Source organism: Sciurus vulgaris, assembly GCF_902686455.1.
Source record: "Sciurus vulgaris genome assembly, chromosome: 5".
Taxonomy (NCBI): Eukaryota; Metazoa; Chordata; class Mammalia; order Rodentia; family Sciuridae; genus Sciurus; species Sciurus vulgaris.
Window position 1 is genome coordinate 159211325 of NC_136465.1, and position 21342 is coordinate 159232666.

The 21342-nt window shown below is 35.4% G+C and overlaps 1 protein-coding gene across 10 annotated transcripts in view; it reads right to left on the reverse strand.

Moving 5' to 3' along the window:
* The window catches only part of ANKS1B (ankyrin repeat and sterile alpha motif domain containing 1B), a 1201009-nt gene that overhangs the window by 368096 nt on the left and 811571 nt on the right, over window positions 1-21342 (reverse strand). The gene's annotated exons all lie outside the window — the stretch shown is intronic.

Below are 21342 nucleotides of genomic sequence, written 5' to 3' on the forward strand. Positions count from 1 at the left end.
GTAACTACAAAGGTAATGTTAACTGAGTAGAATTTTTTAATATAGAAGAGGAGCCCTAACCAAAAATAATTCAAGAATAACAGATGTAAATGTGTGCGTTTTACTGAATGGCAGACACACTGAGTAATTTATTTAATAATTGAGAGAAACCAGAGATTAATAATAGAACTCACAGGACTACATCATCAGGAAGAATAGTCTTAAGACTGGAAGAGAACTTGAAGAAAGGTTATTCTGACCTCCTTCCTAAGGTGAGACTCCCTTGTTACCGTGTTCCTGAAAGAACAATACCCAGTTTCTACTTGAATACTGCCTGTAACAGAGCTCTTACTACTCATCAACAAGCCTCCATTTATTAGAAAGATATTTTACTTCCTACCTTACTCCTACTCTCTGGCTCCAGCTCTGCCTTTGGAGTTACACAGATTGGGAACAGTGTCTCTTCCACATAAAGTGCTTTAAAAATTCAAGATAACTCTTTCATCCCCCCAGAACAGCACCGGACACGTTACTGTTTATTGTGCCCAAGAGGTAGTTATTGAATAAATCAAACATCATTTTTCTTCTTCTGCTAAGTCATGTCTTTCTCTATTTCCCTTCTCTTTTTAAAGACATTGTCAATCTCCTGGGCACACAGACATTAAACCTCAAAACACTTCACTACTGATACCAGTCCTCAAGTGACAGTCACCCTTCATCATGGTGTCTTCCATTCTCTTACTTCCATTTCCTATTTTATGTTTATGGAGCTGACATCTCTTTTGGTTTTTTTTCACTCTTAATTCCAGCCCACCCAGCCTAACACAACCATGACTTCTATATTGGTCTTCCCACCTCTGGTATTTCTGAAATCTAATTTATACATGGTGTCAGAATAATCTATCAAAGACATAGCTTTGATGACTATTTCCTGTTTCAAAACCCTTCTGTGATTTTCCATTGATTTCAAAATAAACTCCCAAGTCCTGTGATGACATTTTGGGGTCTTCTTGATGACTGTAAGTCATCTAACCTTATTCCCTCTTTCCCTTATACCCCTTCCCCAATTCTCCAGCAAGGGATATTACTTGTTGATCTCAGAAGCCAGCCTGTAATAAGCTCTGGCTGGTTTCATATGTCTCTGCACTTATACCCATTTGCTGCCATTTCCTTTATGAATCCTCTTCTAATCCTCCCTAGCAGGAATGAATCTCTTTCTTTTCTGTCTTAAAGGGCATTTTTTGGAAGTTCTATTGCAAAATTTTTTCTAACTTACACAATAATTGTATGTGTACAAGATTCATTTCTTAAAAGCAAGGAATATGCCTTACTGATACTGCATATAGTAAGGATTCAATTTGTACCTGCCAAACAACATAATGTAATCTCATAATCCAAACTTACATAAAGTCCTCTTGTTTTCAGATTTGAAATTTTTACTTTTAAACTGTATTCCAAATCTCTGAATTCTTTATCAAAAAGAAGATCTTAATTTTTAAATACAATTTTCAGGTCTGGGTTTTTGTGCATCATCCTTGGCCCCCTTTAGAGTAAGCAACTCTGGGCGGATTGCACTGTACTTGATTACAGTTTATCCTTGATTGCTTCTGGATCTTTTCACATCAAAGAATTTGTAGGATTAAATGAATGGATTTTAGTAGATTCTAGTTGCTCAACATTACCTGCATGAGAAGCTGAAAACAAGATGCTATTTGTCCCTGGCCAGCCCTAAAGCTGATACATTGTGAAGTTAAAGATAAGTCTCAATTATAGCTTCTCCAGGATGCCATCCACAATTTGTCTCCTGAACATTTTAAGTTATGAGTAGGTGAATAAGCTACATAAAAACTGAACAAACATGACAATAACATTTTGTCTTGGCAAGGTCGTTCCTCAAATCCTAACTCATTTTTTAAGATGCAAACCAGGGGCCAAGTGCAGAATACAGCACCATAAAATTCCTAGATAGCAAATCATCTTTGTTAAATGAATGAATAAATGATAATGGAAATATTTTTCTTGGGATTTTGATCTCTTAATAATTGGAAAGGGAGAGTTATTTCAAGATTCAGACTGCAGTATAAAACACAGCTCAGAGAGATCATTACTTGGGGGTACTTAGGAAGAGCAGGGAATCAAAAAAAGAGACCCTAAGCCATGCTGTTGGCCTGTGGTTTTTTAAAAGCATTTTCTCATGAGTTCTCATAGAACCTGATTCAGGTCTGAAATCACTGTTTTATAGTGTTTAAATATATTCCTCACTTTGCTTACAATACTTTCTCACAGTTTTAAAATACTTGAAGCATCACAACACATTAATGGCCAGGCACCCTTATTCAACTAGAACTTCTTTAAGTTCTGAAACTGAGATAAGAGGAGGAAAGAAAAAAAAAAAAAAAAAACAACAGTTATTTGGGCTTCCTATGGTTCAAACATTGTGGTGTGAATTATTATTATCATTTATAATAAGGAAACCAAAGCTCAGTAGATGTGATGAAACCAGGAATTTTCTTTGGCACAGATTTCTGAAAAAACAATTTTGGAGTTCCACTCCCAGAAAGGCAGTGTGAGGACCTCCACACAGACAATCCCAGCTAACCAGGTGTAACTGCTAAAAGTTGGAAAGAAAAAGAAAAAAAAAAAAACACAAAATTTCAAAACCCTCAAAACCAAAACAATCAATGCCTCTGCAGTGTCCTAAGACCAAGAGGATTAAAAAAAATATTTATTCCCAAGGTCTGCTAAAACTTGGTAAGATCAGAAATATTCCATAACAGTTGAGCCATGACTTGCTCCCACCCTGCCCTCACATCCCAAGGCATATCCCCAGACACTCATTCTGGATAAGTGTGCTTAAGAGAATGGACTCTCTCTTGGGCTCCCAACCAAGGGGTATGAATAGGTAAATATCAAAAGGGGCAGGCCAGCATTTCCAATATCCTCTAAATTCTAGAGGCTAAATTCCTGATGAGTACAGCAGGGAGGTAGGGAGCTTTCTTCAGCTACTCAGTCCTACTCAAAGGTTCCAGAGTCTATCCCAGTTTTGGTAGGCCAAGAATCATGGGATGCCATCTTCTTCTAGAGTGGAGGTTCCATGCCCAGAAAGGCAATCTAAAAAGACCAGAGGCTCTTTTCCCTATCCAGTGCTCAGGAGTGTGGTTCAAAGATTTTGCCTTTGGATAGTCAGTCTATAGGAACTGAAAGCTCTACACCATTCTCTGCAGGGATTGACTTTACTCGAAACAGAGAAAAAGGAAATTCAAGCCTAAATTATTATATAAAATGATGGAAATTTTGCTAATAATTTATTAAAAGGAGGCTAGTTGTTATGGTTTCAATATTAGGTATTCCCCAAAAGCTCATGTGTGAGACAATGTAAGAAAGTATAGAGGTGGAAATGATTGGGTCAAGAGCCTTAATCTAATCAGTGTTAATTCTAATAGGGGTTAACTGAGTTAACTGAGTGGTAGGCAGGTAGAGTGTGGCTGGAGAAGGTGGGTCACTGGGGATGTGCCTTTGGGGTATATATTTGAATTTAGTCTCTCTCCTTATTGGTGGCCATGTCCTGACTTGCATTCCTCTGCCATATTATTCCACCATGATGTTGTACCTCACCTTGAGCCCTGGGAAATGGAGCCAGCTATCTATGGAGTGAGACTTCTGAGACCATGAGCCCTCAAATAAAATTTTCCTCCTTAGAATTGTTCTTGTCAGGTTTTTGATCACAGCATCAAAGAAGCTGACTAAAATACTGTACACTTCATGTTAAATGGTGGCCCAGCTAGTTTAGAGAACCAGGGAAAGAGGCATTTCAGTAGAGCCCTGCTGTCATCAGAATAAATTTCAAAGACTGACTGAAAAACATTCCTGCTGCTTAAACTTATTTGGACCAGATTCTGGAACAATTTATTCTTTAGGAAATTGACCAAAATAATAGAGCAATCACTGGCAATTAGTGGAGCCTAATATCTAGGTGTGATATCAAATGAGGCAAAAGAAAAATTAGTGAAAGAGATGAGGGCCCTTCATAGACACATTGTCCCAAGATGACAGTGCCCATGGCCAAAGTTGCACCTTTGAATGGATAAATACAATGTGGTATATTCATACAATGGGATATTAGTTGATAATAAAAAGAAATGAGTTCTGATACATGCTATGGCATGGATGAAACTTGCAAACATCATGCCCAGTGGAAGAAGCCAGTCACAAAAAATCCATATATTATATGATTGCATTTATGTAAAATGTCCAGAAGAGACAAATCTGTACAGATAGAAAGTAGGTTGGGTGTTGTTTAGGACCAGAGAAGGGGATCTGGGGGGAAATGGCAACTGATTGTTAATGGATATGGATTTATTATTAGGGTGATAAAAATGCTTTATAATTGTAGCGATTGTACAACTGTGAATATACTAAAAACCACTGGATTTTATTATCTACTGGATTGTATGTGGGTGAAATGAATGGCAAATGAATTATAACTCAACATATTTATAATTATTGAATATGATAAAAAATGAAGATAAAAATATTTCTTCAAATTTCTCTAAATTTACAAGAATAAAAAACACATACAAACAATTGAATATAAATATACATTATGATTATTTCATGGTATTTGAGTGCTTTGGGTTTTTTCTGTCTCCATTTTTCTTGGTTACTATTTCCTACAATCCATATTATCCACCCTACCTGCAAAGTTATTCGTGTTAATAATCTAGTACATATATTTATATATATTTACCCATGCTTAAATAACACATACACATTCAGATATATGCGCATGTGGGGTATTTTTTTACATTGTTTCATAAAAATAGAATCCTATCACATTTCTGTGAACTTCACTTTTCTCATTCAAAAATATTTTAAGGAACTTCTAAGTAAATTTAAGCTCTAATCAAGCATTTAGAATAGTGCAGAATATAGATATTGCAGTAGTTTATTCAGTTCTTTGCCTGATATCTCAAGGACTACTCCCTCTTTCCTTTAAAATTATTTTTTAAATTTTCAGGTAACTGTAGACTCATACGCAATTATAAGAAATATATATAGAGAAAGGTTCTCTATAAGACTTCACTAATCTGATAATATCTTGATCTATATCACAATATTACAAACAAATAAGCAATACTGTTAAAATCCACTAATCTTAGATTTCATCTGTTTTACATGCACTCATTCGTGTGTGCGTTTAGTCCTACAAAATTTTATCACGCATGAAGACCATGTGACTATCACCACAGTCAATATACAGACAGCACTATTCCAAGAATCCTTCCTGGAAGCTTGGCCATCGTTATGGTTTGAATATGAGGTTTCCCCCAAAAGTCCTGTTCCGAGGTGAAGTGATTAGGTTATAAGAGCTTTAATCTTAGCGCTGTCTTCTAGTTTGAATGGACTAATTGGGTGGTAGCTGTAGGTAGGAGAGGAGTCCTGGAGGAGGTAGTTCACAGGTAGGTGTGCCTTAGGGGTCATATATTCTGTCCCCTGCTTCCTTTTTTTGCTTCCCAGCTGCCGTAAGCTGAGTAGCTTTCCTCCACCTTGCCCTTTCACCATAATGTTCTGCCTTATCTCAGCCCCAGAGCAGGGTCAGCCCATCACACACTGAACCTCTGATACCAAGAGTCAAAGTGAAGTTTTCTACCTCTAAGTTGTTCTCATTGGGCACTTTGATCACAGCAGTGAAAAGCTGACTGACATGCCCATCTCCCCGTCTCTTCCATTACTTATTCCCTGGCACTACTAAACTGCTTCCTATCTCTATCATTTTGGTCATTTCAAGAATGTTCTATAAAGGGAATCATATATATCCTTTGGGAATCAGCTTTTATCACTTAGTGTAATTCCCATGAAATCCATTCAAATTGTTCTGTATATAGCTTATTCCTTTGCATTGCTGAGTACTAGTATGAATGTACTACAGTTTGTTTCATCATTCACCCATTCTTCTCCAGAATGGTGGTATCATTTACATTATTGTTAGCAGTGTGTGGCATCCTCTGAACTAGTCTCTCTTATTACAATGAAATTATATCTTCATAATATTTACTCTTCTTTATTACCCCTTTCCTACAATAACATGTGACTCTTAGATGCATTTACTTTACCCATCTGACTTATTCTGGACCAAGTCTTGTATTTTTATTGGGGATCACTAAGTAAATTTCATTCTAGTCTAATACTAAACTTTCTGTCTACTTATCAAATTATTTATTTTAAATAAATAATTTATTTTAAATTTTATTTTTATATTTGTTCTTTTTAGATATACATGACAGTGGAGTATATTTTGACATACTATACATAATGCGGAGTATGATTTGTCCTAATTGGGATCCCATTCTTTTGGTTGTACGTGATGTGGAGTTTCACTGGTCATAAATTCACATATGAACATAGGAAATTCATGTTCAATTCAGTCTACTGTCTTTCCTTATCCCGTTTACCTTCCCTTCCCTTCATTCTCCTTGATCTAATCTGATGAATTTCTATTCTTCCCTCCTCCTGCCACCCCATTGTGTGTTAGCATTCACATACCAGAAAGAACATTCTGCCTTTGGTTTTTTGGGACTGGAAATATCACTTAGCATGATAGTCTGTAGTTCCATCAATTTACCCAGAGACCCTGTGCCTACTAGAAGAAAATTTAGGCCCAACTCACCATCATGCCAACCTAGGAACCAACTTCCTCAATAAGACTCTGAAAGACCAAATCCTTATTTATTATTATACCGAATATTTCCAGTTGTTCTACTAACTTTAATTCAGATTCAGTTATTGTAGTTTATTGCTATTTCATATCCTCATAACCACCCTCATCTTTGGATTTCTGTTTTCATTTGTTAGGATATTCTTACATACATTCAGAAAATGTTTTGCACTAATAAAAATAAAAACAGTGTATCAAAATTTGTGAGATACATCTGTCCTAGAAACTTACAGCACTAAATATCTACATTATAAACAGAGTGTCAAATATATAACCTCAGCATTCACCTTGAGAAATAAGGAAAAAGAAGAAGGAAAAAAACAAAACAAAAGTAAACAGAAGTAAGATCAGAGAGGAAATAAATATATAGAAAACAGAAAGTCAATAGAGAAAAAGCAATGAAACCAAAAGGTGTTCTTTGAGATGATGACTAAAATTGAATAACTTTACGCTAATACATTCAACAACTCAGATGAAAAGGACCAATTTACTGAAAGGTACAAACTGGCAAGGCCCACTCATGAAAATTCTCACAACTAAATAGCTCTCTACTAAAGTAACTGAATTTGTACTAAAAACTTTCCATAAAGAAATCTCTAGGCCTCAGTGGCTTCAGTGTTCAATTCTACCAAATATACTAGGAAGAAATAAAGCCAGTTCTACATAAATAAAGCCAGTTCGTCCCAAAATTTGAAGAGAAGAGAATATTTGCCAACCCATTCTATTAGTTCAGCATTACTCAAATACCAAAATCAGACTAAGATATTATGAAAAAAGAAAGCTATACCTACCAATATCTGTTGGGCACAGATGCAAAGATTCACAACCAAATTTTGGTAAATTGTTTTCAACAGCATATGTAAGGTAATACAATAGGACCAACACTTGCTGGGAGGTCTAGCTAAGTACAATTATTCATGAAAAGAAAGAAAATAAAATGTATCCAGATTGGAGAGGATAAAATAAGTGCTTCTATTCACACATGACAGAATTTTCTATAAAAATCTTATGAGATATACATAAAAATTATCAGAATTAAAAAGCAAGTTTAGTAAGATTGCAAGATACAGGATCAATATACAAAAATCAATTGCATTTCTCTATACTAACAATAGACAATGAAAAATTTAAATATTAAAGTATGCTATGTACATATATGAATAATAGTGAATTCTACCTTTACATATAACTATAAAGTACCAATTAAAAAATAAATTGATAGAAGGAAGACAAGTAGAATAGAGGAAGGGAAATGGGGGTGGGAGAAGGGGAGTGAAAGAGGAAGTGCCAGGGACTGAAATGGAGCAAATTATGTTCCATGCATTATGATTATGTCAAAACAAACCCCACTGTTATGGGTAACCATAATGCACCAATAAAAACATTAAAAAAGATATAAAAAGTTCCCAAATCAGCAAATTTAAAATAGAACCTCAATCTATGAAGTTCTGAGGAATAAATATGTCAAAAGATGTGCCAGACTTGTACACTTAAAATTATAAAACAGTGCTGAGAAAAATAATATAGACCCTTAAAAATGGAAAGATAAACTATGCTCATGGATGGATGGAAGACACCTTTTTACATGCCATTTCTTCCCAAATGCATCTATAGATTCATAGTAACACTAACCAAAGTACCAATAGGTGACTTTTTAAAATAGAAATAGTCAATTTCATATGAAATCTAAAGGACTAAGAATAAAAAAAAAAACTTTGAAAAAGAACAAATTTAGAAAATGTACATTACTCACTTTAACACTTATTATAACATTATGGTCATCAAGACAATAGGGTGTTGATGTCAAGATTGGCAAATAGATCAATGAAATAGAATAGTAGGTTCAGGAATAGACTGATACCTAGAGGGTCAACTGATTTTTGACAAAGGTAAAAAGGCAGTTTGGTGGAGAAAGTAGAGACTCTTCAATGAATTTGACGGACAGAACAATCAAACATTCATATGCCAAAAACCCCTCTTTGATCCGCAGATGGTATCTCATATAAAAATTAGCTCCAAATACATTATAGGCCTAAATATAAAAACTTACATGAAAAACACCTAGAAGAAACATTTTTAAAAATCTAGGAAAAATCCTGAGTTTGGGTTAGATACCAGAAACATAATTCTAAAAGGAAATTTGACAGTTAAACTTCAGAAAAATTTAAAATTATATTCTCGGAAAGGCACTGTTCAGAGAAAAGACAAATCCATAACTATAAGAAAACATTTATATATAATATCTGCTAGCAAACTTGTATTCAGAAAATATAAAGAACTCTCAAAACTGAGTAAAAACAAATTAATGAGCAAAACTGTTGAACAGTTACTTCACCAGAGAAGACCCAGGGATGGAAAATAAACACATGAAAAGATGCTCATCATTGTTAGTCTCTAGGAAAATGCAAATGAAAACCATAATGAGATATCACTTATTGGCCATATCAAGTATTGACAATGATAAGGATCAAGTGTCAACAATGCAGATCAACTGGAACTCTCAGACACTGCTGATGGAAATGTACAAGGATACCACTATTGGAAAACAGTTTAGTAGTTTCTTAAAAGTTAAATGTTTAGGTATTATGTGGTTCAGATGATCTTCTGGATAATTATCCAAGGAAAATGAAAACATATGCCATACACAGACTTGCAGGGATGGGGATATAGATCAGTTGGTAGAGTGCTTGCCTTGCATGCACAAGGCCCTGGGTTCAATCCCCAGCACCACTAGAATAAAGAATTCACAGAAGCTTTCTTTATAATAACCTGCTGGAAACAGCCTAACTGTCCACCAACTGTTGACCATTCAGAGAAACAAACTGTGGTTTATCTGTAATATGGAGATTACTCAGCAATGAATAATCAATACACACAACACATTAATAGTAAAATAATTTTCCAGAGTAAAAATAACCAGGATGCCCCTCCAAAAAAAAAAAAAAAAAAAAAAGAGTACATTTGTGATACCATTTATATAAAGTTCAACAGATTGCAAACTTATCTAGTGACAAAACACAGATTGATGTCTACGCAGGAATGGGAGGGATAACTGAAGGGCATGGGGTGATGCATAGGCTCATTTTCCTGATTGTGGTAATGATTTCACAGGTGCATACATTTGTCGAACATCAAAGTGTTTGCTTCAAATATGCTCAATTTATTGTGGGTTAATTAAACATCAATAAGCTGGCTTTAAAAGTTGTTTTTTTTTTTTTAAAAGTAGGAAAAGGAACTAAAGAATGATTGGGGAAGGGAAATGATGTATTTTAGACAGAACAGCGAATGCCTCCCTGAAAAAGGTGGAATTTGAACAGAGACTTGAATGTCGTGAGAGAGCAAGTCATTCTGGGGTCTAGGAAGAGAGGATTGCAGGCAGCTGGAAGAGTTAAGCCCCAAGGCTAATATCCTGCTCTACACTGCAAAGCCAAGGAGACACTGAGGGTTGAGGAACCACTTTCCTTGCTTTTGATATGTTCTTAATGTCAGTCTTGTATTTAGCAAGTAGCCATGGAAGATGACATAAATGTATTTTTACTCTAGGACAAAGCCCCCAAACTCATAATTGTATTAAAGTAAAACCATTATTTTAGTTTAGTTTTCTCAAATTAAATTTTCTCTTTTAAAAGTAGAAGGCAACTAATATTCTGATTATTTTCAGAGACCTCTTAATTAGGTTCTAGTTAACTGCATAGTGGGGAGATACTTATTTTTGTACCTTATTTTTTCAGCATTCACTGATTTCTTCAACAAATATTTATGAAGTACTTCTTGTTCCAAGCATTATACCAGGAAATGGGGAGAGAGTTTTGAACACCCTTGCACTTGTACAATTTATAGCCAAGTGAAGAAAGCTAGCTATCCCTTAGAAAAATACCATTTGAGATTGGAGGAATTAAAACTTAGAAAAATGATTTCTTATTCTGATCATAAAGAGAGATGAAATAAATTAGAGTACACATGACCTACCTCGATATTATTACTTGATAAAATTCTAATGAAATTGTTAAGGTGGGTAAAATAATCTGACAAAAGCAGCAGTAGCCATATTTGTTAAATTGAAAAATGGCATCGGGGAAGAATAAAGGAGAAGCTCCAGACAAGATACATGAAGAAAGAAACTAGTTAATGCCTCAAAAATATAGTGAATACCTGTTTAATCCTAATATCAAGCTGATTGGCAAAGGGCATATACTTTTCCAAGAGTCTTCCCAGAAATCTAAGCCATAGACAGTGGAGGGGAGTTAGTAATTACTGAAGACTTCCTGTACCTCAAACCTTTTATGTATGTGTGAATGTTCCCTTTAAATTCATTATTGGAAATTTAATCCCCAGTACAAGTGTTGGGAGGTGGGGGTTTCAGGGAGGTGTTTAGGTCATGAGGATTCTGCCTTCCCAAACAGATTAGTGCTATTATACAAAGGGCTTGTGGGAGTGGTTTCACTCTCTTCTGCCGTGTGTGGAAACCATGTTGTGTATCCGTCATTGCTTGCCCTTCTGCTTTCTGCCATGTGAGGATGTAGCAAGGCACTCACCAGATATTGATTCTGGCAACTTGATCTCAGACTTCCCAGCCTCCAGAATCGTGATGAAATAAATTTCTGTTCTTTACAAATTACCCAGCTCAGGTATTTGGACATAGTAGCACAAAACAAACTAAGATAAGACGCTATTTCATTATGTAAAATAAAAGCAAACATGTATTGAGCACTTACTGTAGTCAGGTTCTGTTCTAAATGTTCTATATGTAGTTCATTATATTTTCTTGACAACCCTGTGAAATGGTAGTATTATTGTCATCATCTCCTTTACAGGAAAGGAAACAAATAGGTTATGAAAGGTTATAAATTGTCTAAAGTCACCAAGTTGAACTCAGAATGCCTGGCTCCAAGCCTAAGATTTTGGTCAATCACTCTTCCACACTGCTTTTCAGTTCTTTCCCTTTTGCAGGAGTAAGAATGTTCACCTGTACACATGTCAGCAGGTTTGTCTTAAAATGATTTCTCAGGTTTTTATTTGTTTATTTATTCTTCTTTCTCCCTTCACCTCATACTCATCTTTCTTGGTTTCTAATGCACAAAATAATGAGAAAAATTAGAAAGAATGATGAGAGGTGGGAGAAGGATGAATCCTGTCACTTGGGTATTTTTATTTTATGCCAGCAAAGGGCTTTGCTGTGATTCTGGAAGACTGCAGCTTCCGTGCTGATGCACGTGGGTGCCTGGCAGGTCTTCAAGGCACGAATGCTTGCGCTGTGGATCTGGGAAGACGACTGCCTCAATGAGGGTGGCTCAGCATGGAGGTTGAGAACCTAGACTCTCCAGCCAGACTGCCTGGGTTTGAATCTTGGCTCTTCTCTGCTACTTAAATATTGGCTGATTCTATTTTTTATATGGAGCAATAGAAAAAGTACAGTTTTGCTTGGGGAAATTTCTGGGAATTTTTTGTGCTTCAGTAGAATAAGGGGACACCCTCCCTCCATCTATCTCAGGGTTTTATTTGAAACTGAAATTAAATAACATATGTGAACAAGTACTATGATGTAGAAAGAGCTATTTCGATGCTGGGAATATCCTATTATCCTCACTGCCCGGAGAATGTATACTTGTATTGTTCATTCATCCCTCAACCAAGAAGACTGGTCTGGAGCCATGAGGGCTTTTCCTTGCCCAGTACTCTTTGTTTCCATAAGACAAAAACATGTGAGGTGTGCCATTCGGTCAAATAACGAAGGAAAGCTGACTACTGTGAAGTGATCAGAATCCCCAAATCTATGGCATCCTTAGGGGTTTGGCCTATCTAATATGCACTGACAGTCAGGTTATCAGCACCAGCACTCTATTATTTGTAACTTGTCTGCATCATCCTTAAAGAAAGGGGGGACAAGGAGGCCCTGAGGGCCTCCTTGGTGCTCCCCCAAACCTAGCTCAGTTAAGGAAACAAGGAGAGCCAGCCTGGGCCATATTATTTTGAAGGACGCTGGCTTTCTCTTATGCACACAAAGAACTAGGGCAAATTAGCGTTATCTGTAGAAAGCTACTTTCTTGTATGTTTGCAGGGAGAGCTGCTCCCGGGGATGCTGCTCATACAAGCAGACTAAGTGAGCTAATGCTGACGACATCTCTGCTTCTGCAGCCTAACATATAAAACTCCTCTCTCTGTGGGAATGGGCTTGGATCTGAGGGCACCATAGAAATGCCATGTGTCGCTAGTCCAGCCAGCTGCCTCTGGACACCATGCCACGAGGGAGAGGAGGCACAGCTTGGTGAGGCACCTCGAGGGATAGAGGTGCTATTTGTTCAACCTATTGCCGCTGAATTCTTGGAGCAGTCACTGATCCCTAATAAGACACATGCCTCACGTTCTGTCTCCAGGCACTTTCTTTGGCCTTTCCACAATCTCCGCCACAGCCGTGTTGCAGCTGTGCTATGGCAATGATACCATCTGAAGGGAAAAAAAAGAACAAAAAGTGGGGCCAGGAATGGTCATAAAAGATGATTCCATTCCTAGCTTTGTAATTAAGAAAAGGGATGTAAGTTATTTATTTCAACATATATCAAGTAAAGACTGATAATTTTTAAAAGACTGGTCAAAGAGCATACTGCAGTGTTTCAGAAGGCTGAGCCCACATTGGGGAGAGAAATGGCACACCTAACTAATAACTAAAGATCTCTTTATGAGCCCGACTTCCTGTCTTCTATCTTGTATTGCAGGCAAAGGAGCTAGGCATGAACAGTGCTCACTTGTGTAGAATGATGTAAAAAGTATTCTGACTAACAATTCTATTTTTAATTAGAAAGTAGCAATATATTATATTCCTAACCCTAAATGTTTTCTGAGCTTAAAATGACAAACTATACATCTGCATTCTTTATGGAGAAGACTTGATAATGAAAATCAGTTGGAAAAGAGATGCTGCAGTAAGGACAATGCTGCTCCTACTGATGAAAGGACAGCCTTTCTGACATCTCAAAATAGAAATACAAGCAGAAATGGCAGACAACAGAAGAAGGAAAGGAATTCGTTATTTCAAGAATCATGGAGTGCTGTGGGTCAAGAGAGACCTGGATCACAAAGTCAAGATTTAAATAGGAAAATGCTCTGAGATCATGCATTGGTGTTTAAATGCTAAGGGAAATCAGAAGCTCAGGTTTAATTTTTCCCTAAGGCTTTGCATTTTATTTTGAACTAAAAACTTCAGGGAGCACTTAAGAAATACCAGCCTTTACTAAACAGATCTGACAACTTATGTGCTGGAGTGTGGTCTAAAATAGGAAATGGAATTTAAGTCTAAAATGCTAAAATCTTCTGGCAGAAAACAAAATTATATATATAGACCATACCTGATTGGGAAAAAATAGTAATTCTGTTGATTTCCATCTCATTTTCTCTTCTTTTAAGTATCTGGCAAATGTTTGACTCCTCATTCAGAAGGTGGTGACTTAAGGCGTTAAGTCATTGAGGACTCCAACAGGACAGTTTTGTTTTAGACTCAGGAGGAAGGGGGAATCTGTCCTGGCCTCAAGGATCTTCTAGTTTAGTGGAAAGACAAATATCATGCAGGATACTGAACACTATCATGGAGATATGTACAAAGTATATAAAAGGTTGAAGAAAAGTGCTTGCATAGGTCATTTGATCTTTGATTTGAAGACTTAGTACAAGTTTATGAGGCAGATACATAGAAAGATGTTAAGTATTCCAGGTATAAGAAACAGAATGTGCAAAGGTATGTTCAAGTAACTAAAAATGATTCATTATTGCTGGGATTCAAAGGTGTTACATGCATGTGTAAGGAGAGAATCTGAGCACAGGAATGGGGAGAACAGGCAGGCGGGAGATAGTCAAAGGACTTGTGTGTCAAGAAAAACAACACTTTTATTTCCTGGGAACAGAAGGATATGATCAAAATTTTGTTGCACAAACATCACCTGGGGGGAGATAGGCTAATAAAGGGAAGAAACTGGAAGAAGGGAAACACAGGAAGCCTGTGAAGCTCTTCTTCAAGAGTAAATAGATGAAATGACCCAAATAGATGTTTTAGGGGATAGTCGCTAAAGCAGAGGAAACTCCAAATATCCCCTGTCACTTAGAACCTTCAAAAGTAAGCCCAAGTTCAATGGTTGATTGTGTTTCCTGTGAAAAGAGCTTAGTTGGCCTCAATTGCAGAAGTTAGACTTGGGATTGGTTCTTCCCATAGAGAAGATTTTGTCTAATGTTGGCTCCAACCTTGCTTTGACAGACATGGCAAATGAACACCCTTTGATTACTGAAGAACAAAGTTAAAATTCCAGGCGGTCTGTGCATGCATTACAAAGTGATAAAAAATAAATTAGTATGTAATTTTTTCAAAAGATGATTAAGAAGACTAAAGATGATAAATAAGGGAAGTTCTTACAATAGTACTTCACATACAATATATAAGAAATAAACAGAAAAAATAACAAGTATATGCTATAATAATAAATATCAGCTGTGTATTATTATCTATAATAAATATGTACCTATAACAAACAAAATGTATATAATAATGTTATGCATAAAAATTGGTGCCTGACACAGAAACATATTTCAAATAACTACCTCTCTGAGACAGTTAAGTACTGACTGAAGGCCATGATTTTGGAAGAACTCATCAGAAAACTCTGGGTCAGACTTAACACCCATCACTCTTCAACAGATGCACTATGATTAAGTATGAACACCGATTAGTCACTGAATGCATTTGTTCATCTTTGCCTGATAATTTTAACTATTTTGAAATCTCATGGGCAAATACCTTCTGTGATGAAGACTTGTTTACTTTTTTGATAAAGTCAACTAATAAATCCATAATTTCTATAAAGAAAAGGCCCAAAAAACCTTTTCCCCCTCAAGGTTAATGTTTACTTCTATTTTCTAGTAAAACCCTGAAAACTCAAGGCTAAATAGTTGGTTTTGCTTCATTGTCCTAACGACCATAAAGTTTCTGTAGATAAGGTAGAACGAATTTTAAGAGAATTTTAATCTCAAGTCTTTATGTAATTTCAACATGTGAGACAATCTCAGCAAATTCACATACAGAAGTTTTAGCCTATTTTATGTAGAGACTCTGGCTGAAAATTATAATACAAACAAAAAATAAAGAAAGAATAGAGCTGGCTTAGGGATGTTGAATGAACACACATAACATCTTTATCTCATAATATAAACATATAATTAAGTAATTTAAAATAAACATTGAGATTCATAATGACTCAAAGTCATGGGAGTAGAATACAAGTTTTCTCTCTGTTTTCTATATGACTTAGAGCCAAACCTGGGACTATGTTGGGGACAGTTATATTTGTCACCCCACAAACAACCATGAAAGTGAATTTGCAAGAAGAGCAAGTGGACCCAGTGGACCCAGCAGATTAGCCCCAACCCTGGTTGACACATTGATTAAAGTGTTTGCTTAAAAAAAAAAAAACAGACTGAAGTAAGGACCCAATAACATCATTTCTGGATTCCTGGTCCATAGAAACTGTAAGAGTAAACAAATGTGTGTTACTTTAAGCTGCTAAGTTTTGAGCTAAATTATCTTGCAACAATAAATAACACATCTGGCCACTTATTTTTCTCCCCTGGCCACAGTGTTTAAATCAGGGTTGATTTCTACTATGTTCATAGAACACTGTTCCATTTAACTTCTATTAGTCAAATAACAATTTTAAGCTCTCATAGACGTTCAATAAAATCTTCCCAGATTCTTCTGTGGTTGTATTACTGTGCAAAATTATGATCAGAGTTTAAACTTTTACAAGAATGTATGTATGCTTTCAATTTCAATGTTTTATTTAATGGGTTTTGTTTTTTTCATTGATAGAGTATAATATTAATATTTTTATCTTGAGTTTCTATTTTTGTTTTCTTTTGATTTGATAAAACCATCTTTCTGCTGTGGAACTGCTGTTCTTACCAAAATTAATTATTCTTATTGAAAATTAATTGACATACAAAATGCATGGATTATATTTTGTTAACAAAATATAAAAGGAATTTTATTATCACCCAAATAATAAAATGTCAGGTGCCATTTCTAACAACACAAGGAGTGTTTCCTAACCTGTTAAATGTTTTTACATATTATTTTCACATATATGTGCTTCATTCATTTATTTTATATCAAATGTAGTTTAACTGAAAATAACTTTGCATATTTTGCCTAATGGGTCATAAATAAGCAAATCAGGACTATGCTCTGGTAAAATAACAACATTAATAATATTTTTATAGTTGTAGATGCACTTTAAGTAAAATAATGAGAAAAGATTTATAAAATCCTGTCTGGTAAACTTCTAGTTCAGCACCATGTGTCTCTTCAATTTATTCCCAATCCTCTTAACTACCAATGGCTAACCCTCACATCAGGATAATAAAAATAATGCTTTAGCGTGACAAAAGAATATGAAATACAGGGACAAGACAATACAGGAAAAAAGGATAGCAATAACAAGCCTTAGACTCTGGTGCTCATTTATATGACTACAGTGACTCTGAATCAAATGCACATTATGGACTGACTAAATGTTATGATAGAAAATGGATTTTGGGAGGATATAAGCTTAATTTCAGTAGAGTTATCTATTTTAAGGAATAAATTCTGGAAAGACAAGCATTGTGTCATTTACCTTGACAAAGAGTCTAGAATAGCACCATGCATTTGCTTCTCTCCCATTTGTCTTGATTTTAATAGCATTTTGTAACAAGGGGGTGGTTTAAGGCCATGTAACAGTTGACTTAGTACAACTCTAGGAACTTTTTCTAAGTGAAAAGCAAAGTTCAAATTGTCAGTGGGCAAAACCTTTCCGTTGATTGCTCTTTATCTATAGGAGAATGTCTATGAACACTTACTTACAGGATTATTAAGAGATTCAATGAGATAATTAGAACAGTGCTTGGCATCTGATAGTTCCTCAATAAATGTTAACAATAATTATTCCTACTATATTATTACTATGACTCTCATTATTGGTTATTAGCATCATCATTATTATTTGGCATGCAAAGTTCTCCACTATTTGGGCATAGTATATCCCAACTTGATTCATACTCTCTTCCCACCTGGTTAAGAGAAGGCCTTCTTGTACTTGTACTCATCACCTGCCTCATGGCTTCTTGTGCCTCTGTTTTTATTCATGTATCTTCTCTACCTCTCTAATTTCTTGTGGCAGTCTCATTCTTTTTTCTAATTTTCTCATGGTTTCATTCTGTTGATCCTTCGAGGTCCTTCAATCTCCTTTGTAAAACTTCATTGGATATTCTCACTAATAATTCATGTCTTCTTACTATAAACTCCTGTGGTATATTACTTGTGCCTTTTAAATCACACTTTTCACTTTTGATACTGTATAATATTTTTATACATGTCACATTTTTTTTTTTTTACAAGACTTCAAGCTTAGATGAAGGAAGCCATGTCTTTAGCATCTCTGTGGCCCACACAGTACTGAGTAGAATGCCAAACACAAAGTGGACTAAATAAATATTTTGAATGAATGGATGCTTATGGGAATCTGATATATCACTTTTGCTTCAGTAGAAACCCATTTTAGCCAACTGTCTTAAGCTGAGCTTACTTTTCCAAGGATGACTACAGAGTCTCACTGTTGAAGGTTTGTAATTCTTTTGATTTTCCCCAATTTGGGAATGATGCCTGACACTGGGGGAGTTCCTTTAAGGGTAAGGGAATTTTCACTTTTTCATCTTTCTGTCATTTTCAAAAAGTGAACACTTCTTGATTGAACAGAATAGAAAGCATCATAGAATAAGAATTTCCAAGTCAAAAGTACTGGAACATAATACCCCACAGTAAGGTGCCTAGGCTTGCTGAGTACTTCTACCGGAGGAGATTGGGTGGGCCTCAGAAGAAAGATCTTTCTGAATTTCTCCTGCCCTTCTCTCTTTAGTTTCTCCCCCAAAGCAATCCATAAATCCTAGGAAGGTCTCTGAACTCTTCCCTTGTCCCCCACACCTGAAGGTCTTCATGTGACAGGTATCTCTTCCATACCCAGGGAGAAGTATCTCAGAAGAAGGTAAACAAGCAGGCCTCACACAGTTCCCTGGAGTTTATTACCAGTAAGCTATACTCCCTTTTCTAATCACACTTTTGTACACTGTCCCTTCTTCATTAAACCTAATCACAGAAATACAGTTTTCCCTGAGTCTTTGGATCTTCATCTCTGAAACCTCCTGTGTCATATAAACATGTGTTAAATAAATTCACTATACTTTTCTCTCGTTAACCTGTCTTTTGTTATAAAGGTGTCAGCCATGGCCCTTATAATGGGTAAGGAAAAATATCACTTTTTCTGTCCTAAAAAGGAATGTTGGCTTTTTTGGTTCCCACTGCTTTGCTCTTAGAAGAAAACTTTGTCATTTTTCAGACCAGTGTGTTGTCAGTCCAAATCCCCAGCCACTCACAGAATTTGAAATCTGCGTTTTATTTCTGCAGGTTTATTGTTCTAGATTTCAGCTTTCATTTGGACAATGATCAAAGAGAAGTGACTTTCACAGCCTCAAAGTGAAAGATACTTAAATAGCAGGTTAATGAACAAAAGTATTTCCCTCTGGTTTTACCTTACATGTATAAAAGAAATCAAGATGAAAATATTCCTTTTCAGAATAATATTGACCAATTTGGAATTTGCAAATTCAAATAGATTTAAATTTTTTCACGAAAGAAAAATATTTTTAAGGGTAAATTTTAGTTGTTAAGTATATGAAATATTGAGAAAAGAGAGAAATGGTTGCATTCATATCTGAAGTATTTAGAGACATGATAATATGATGATGCCCTTTATTGACTACTGCTCTTAGGAATGATGTAAATATCATTGGGCACATAAAATAAACCATATTATAAGGAATATTCAATGGTTGGGTTTGGGCTAACATAAAGTTTACAGAGGTTTTACATTTTCTATGAAGTAATTAATGCAATTGTATATATAAGTTTCAGTGATCAAGGAAATTTGGGAAATACAAAGGCAAAGAAAGTTAAATGGGTTTTTTTTACTATAGATTTTCTGAGACTTTGAAGTACTAATTTTTATTATGAGTCTCCAAGAAACAGGATACAACATTGATGTTTCTTAACTTAATATAGCCAAAGAGTACTCATGGCATTTTTATCAGAACACCTTGAAGGCCTGAAAATCTATGAAGCACATTTTAGGAAGTCCATGCTTAATATTATTGAAAGGAAGGTAATGACCACACATTCAATGGAAAATAAAATGAATCAAAATGAAATAATATACATATCAAATAAAAACCATACATTTTACTTATAATTCAAACTTCAAAGGCATAGTCTTAAAATGAAATGAGCCTTACCATCTCAAATGGGAGCTTTCTGAAGAACAGGGAATAGTTCTAGATAATTTGACATTAATTCACCTGTTATTTAGAATCTGATCATATCATTAAAAAGCACTTTATTTTGACCTTCTTTATCTTTACGCACTGTGTTCAATACCAAGATAATAAAAGACAGTTATCTCTTCCCATTTAGGCTGCAGTTTTATAGAACTGTAAAGGTACAATCAGTGGCAAAATATCCTTATGTGTCAAGATTGTTGTGTGGCTAAATGGAAATAATTTCTCTGAAGTGCTTTGCACAATAGCTGGCACATACTTTTCACTACAAATATATTTTATAAATTGGACAACTGAGGAGTGAGTGCTCAGCAGATTTAAAGTATAGCAATTGTGTTTATAATTAAAATCATCAAGAGAACAGAAGTAGTAGAATATGAACATGTAGTTGCAACTGGATGCTTTTGGTTCATCAACTATATCAGATGGGATGAGTAACATTGTGTCCCACAGCATCATTAAGATTGTGAGTTTAGAAAGAAATAGATCTCTAGCTTTGATTCTTCTTAAGGACCCTAGATTACCGGATCATTTAAAAATATTCATAGGAAAAGCATAATTTAAAAATAATATATAGAAGACTCTCTGGTTTATGTAAGCCCCAAATAAATAAATATAAGAAACTAAAACTTAGTTTATCACAAAGATAGACATTAGCTCAGTGGTGCAAACCTATAGAAAGAGTATTGATAATGTTAATTGTCTTAGTCCATTTTCTGCAGTTAAGACAAGATATAACAGACTGGGTAATTAATAAACAATAGAAGCTTATTTGGTTCACAGTTTTGGAGGATGAGAACTCTAAGATCCAGGGGCCACATCTGGTGAGGGCTTCTTTTTGCATCATAACATGGCAGAGGGAGAGACAACACATGCAAGAGAGGGGAAAGGGGCCATTCCTGCCACAATGAGCCCACTCCTGTAATAATGACATTAATCATCACCAGTCACCTCTTGCAGGTCTCAGCTCTCAACATTGCTGCATCAGGAATTAGGTCTCCAACACATGAACTTTGTGGAACACATTCAAACCACAGCATTGTTTTGTGAATTTGTAACCTGTTTCATGTTCACATTGAGAGTCAATTAGGATATTAAATAAAATGCTTTTATAAAATATACAGGTGTTTGGGGTAGTACTGAGTGATTTTCATTATCTTTGCTATGAATTTTATGGCTAAAAATGTTAAAATGTGGATTCAATCCCAAGAACCTCAAGTAAGTAAATAAAACATTAAAATGATTTG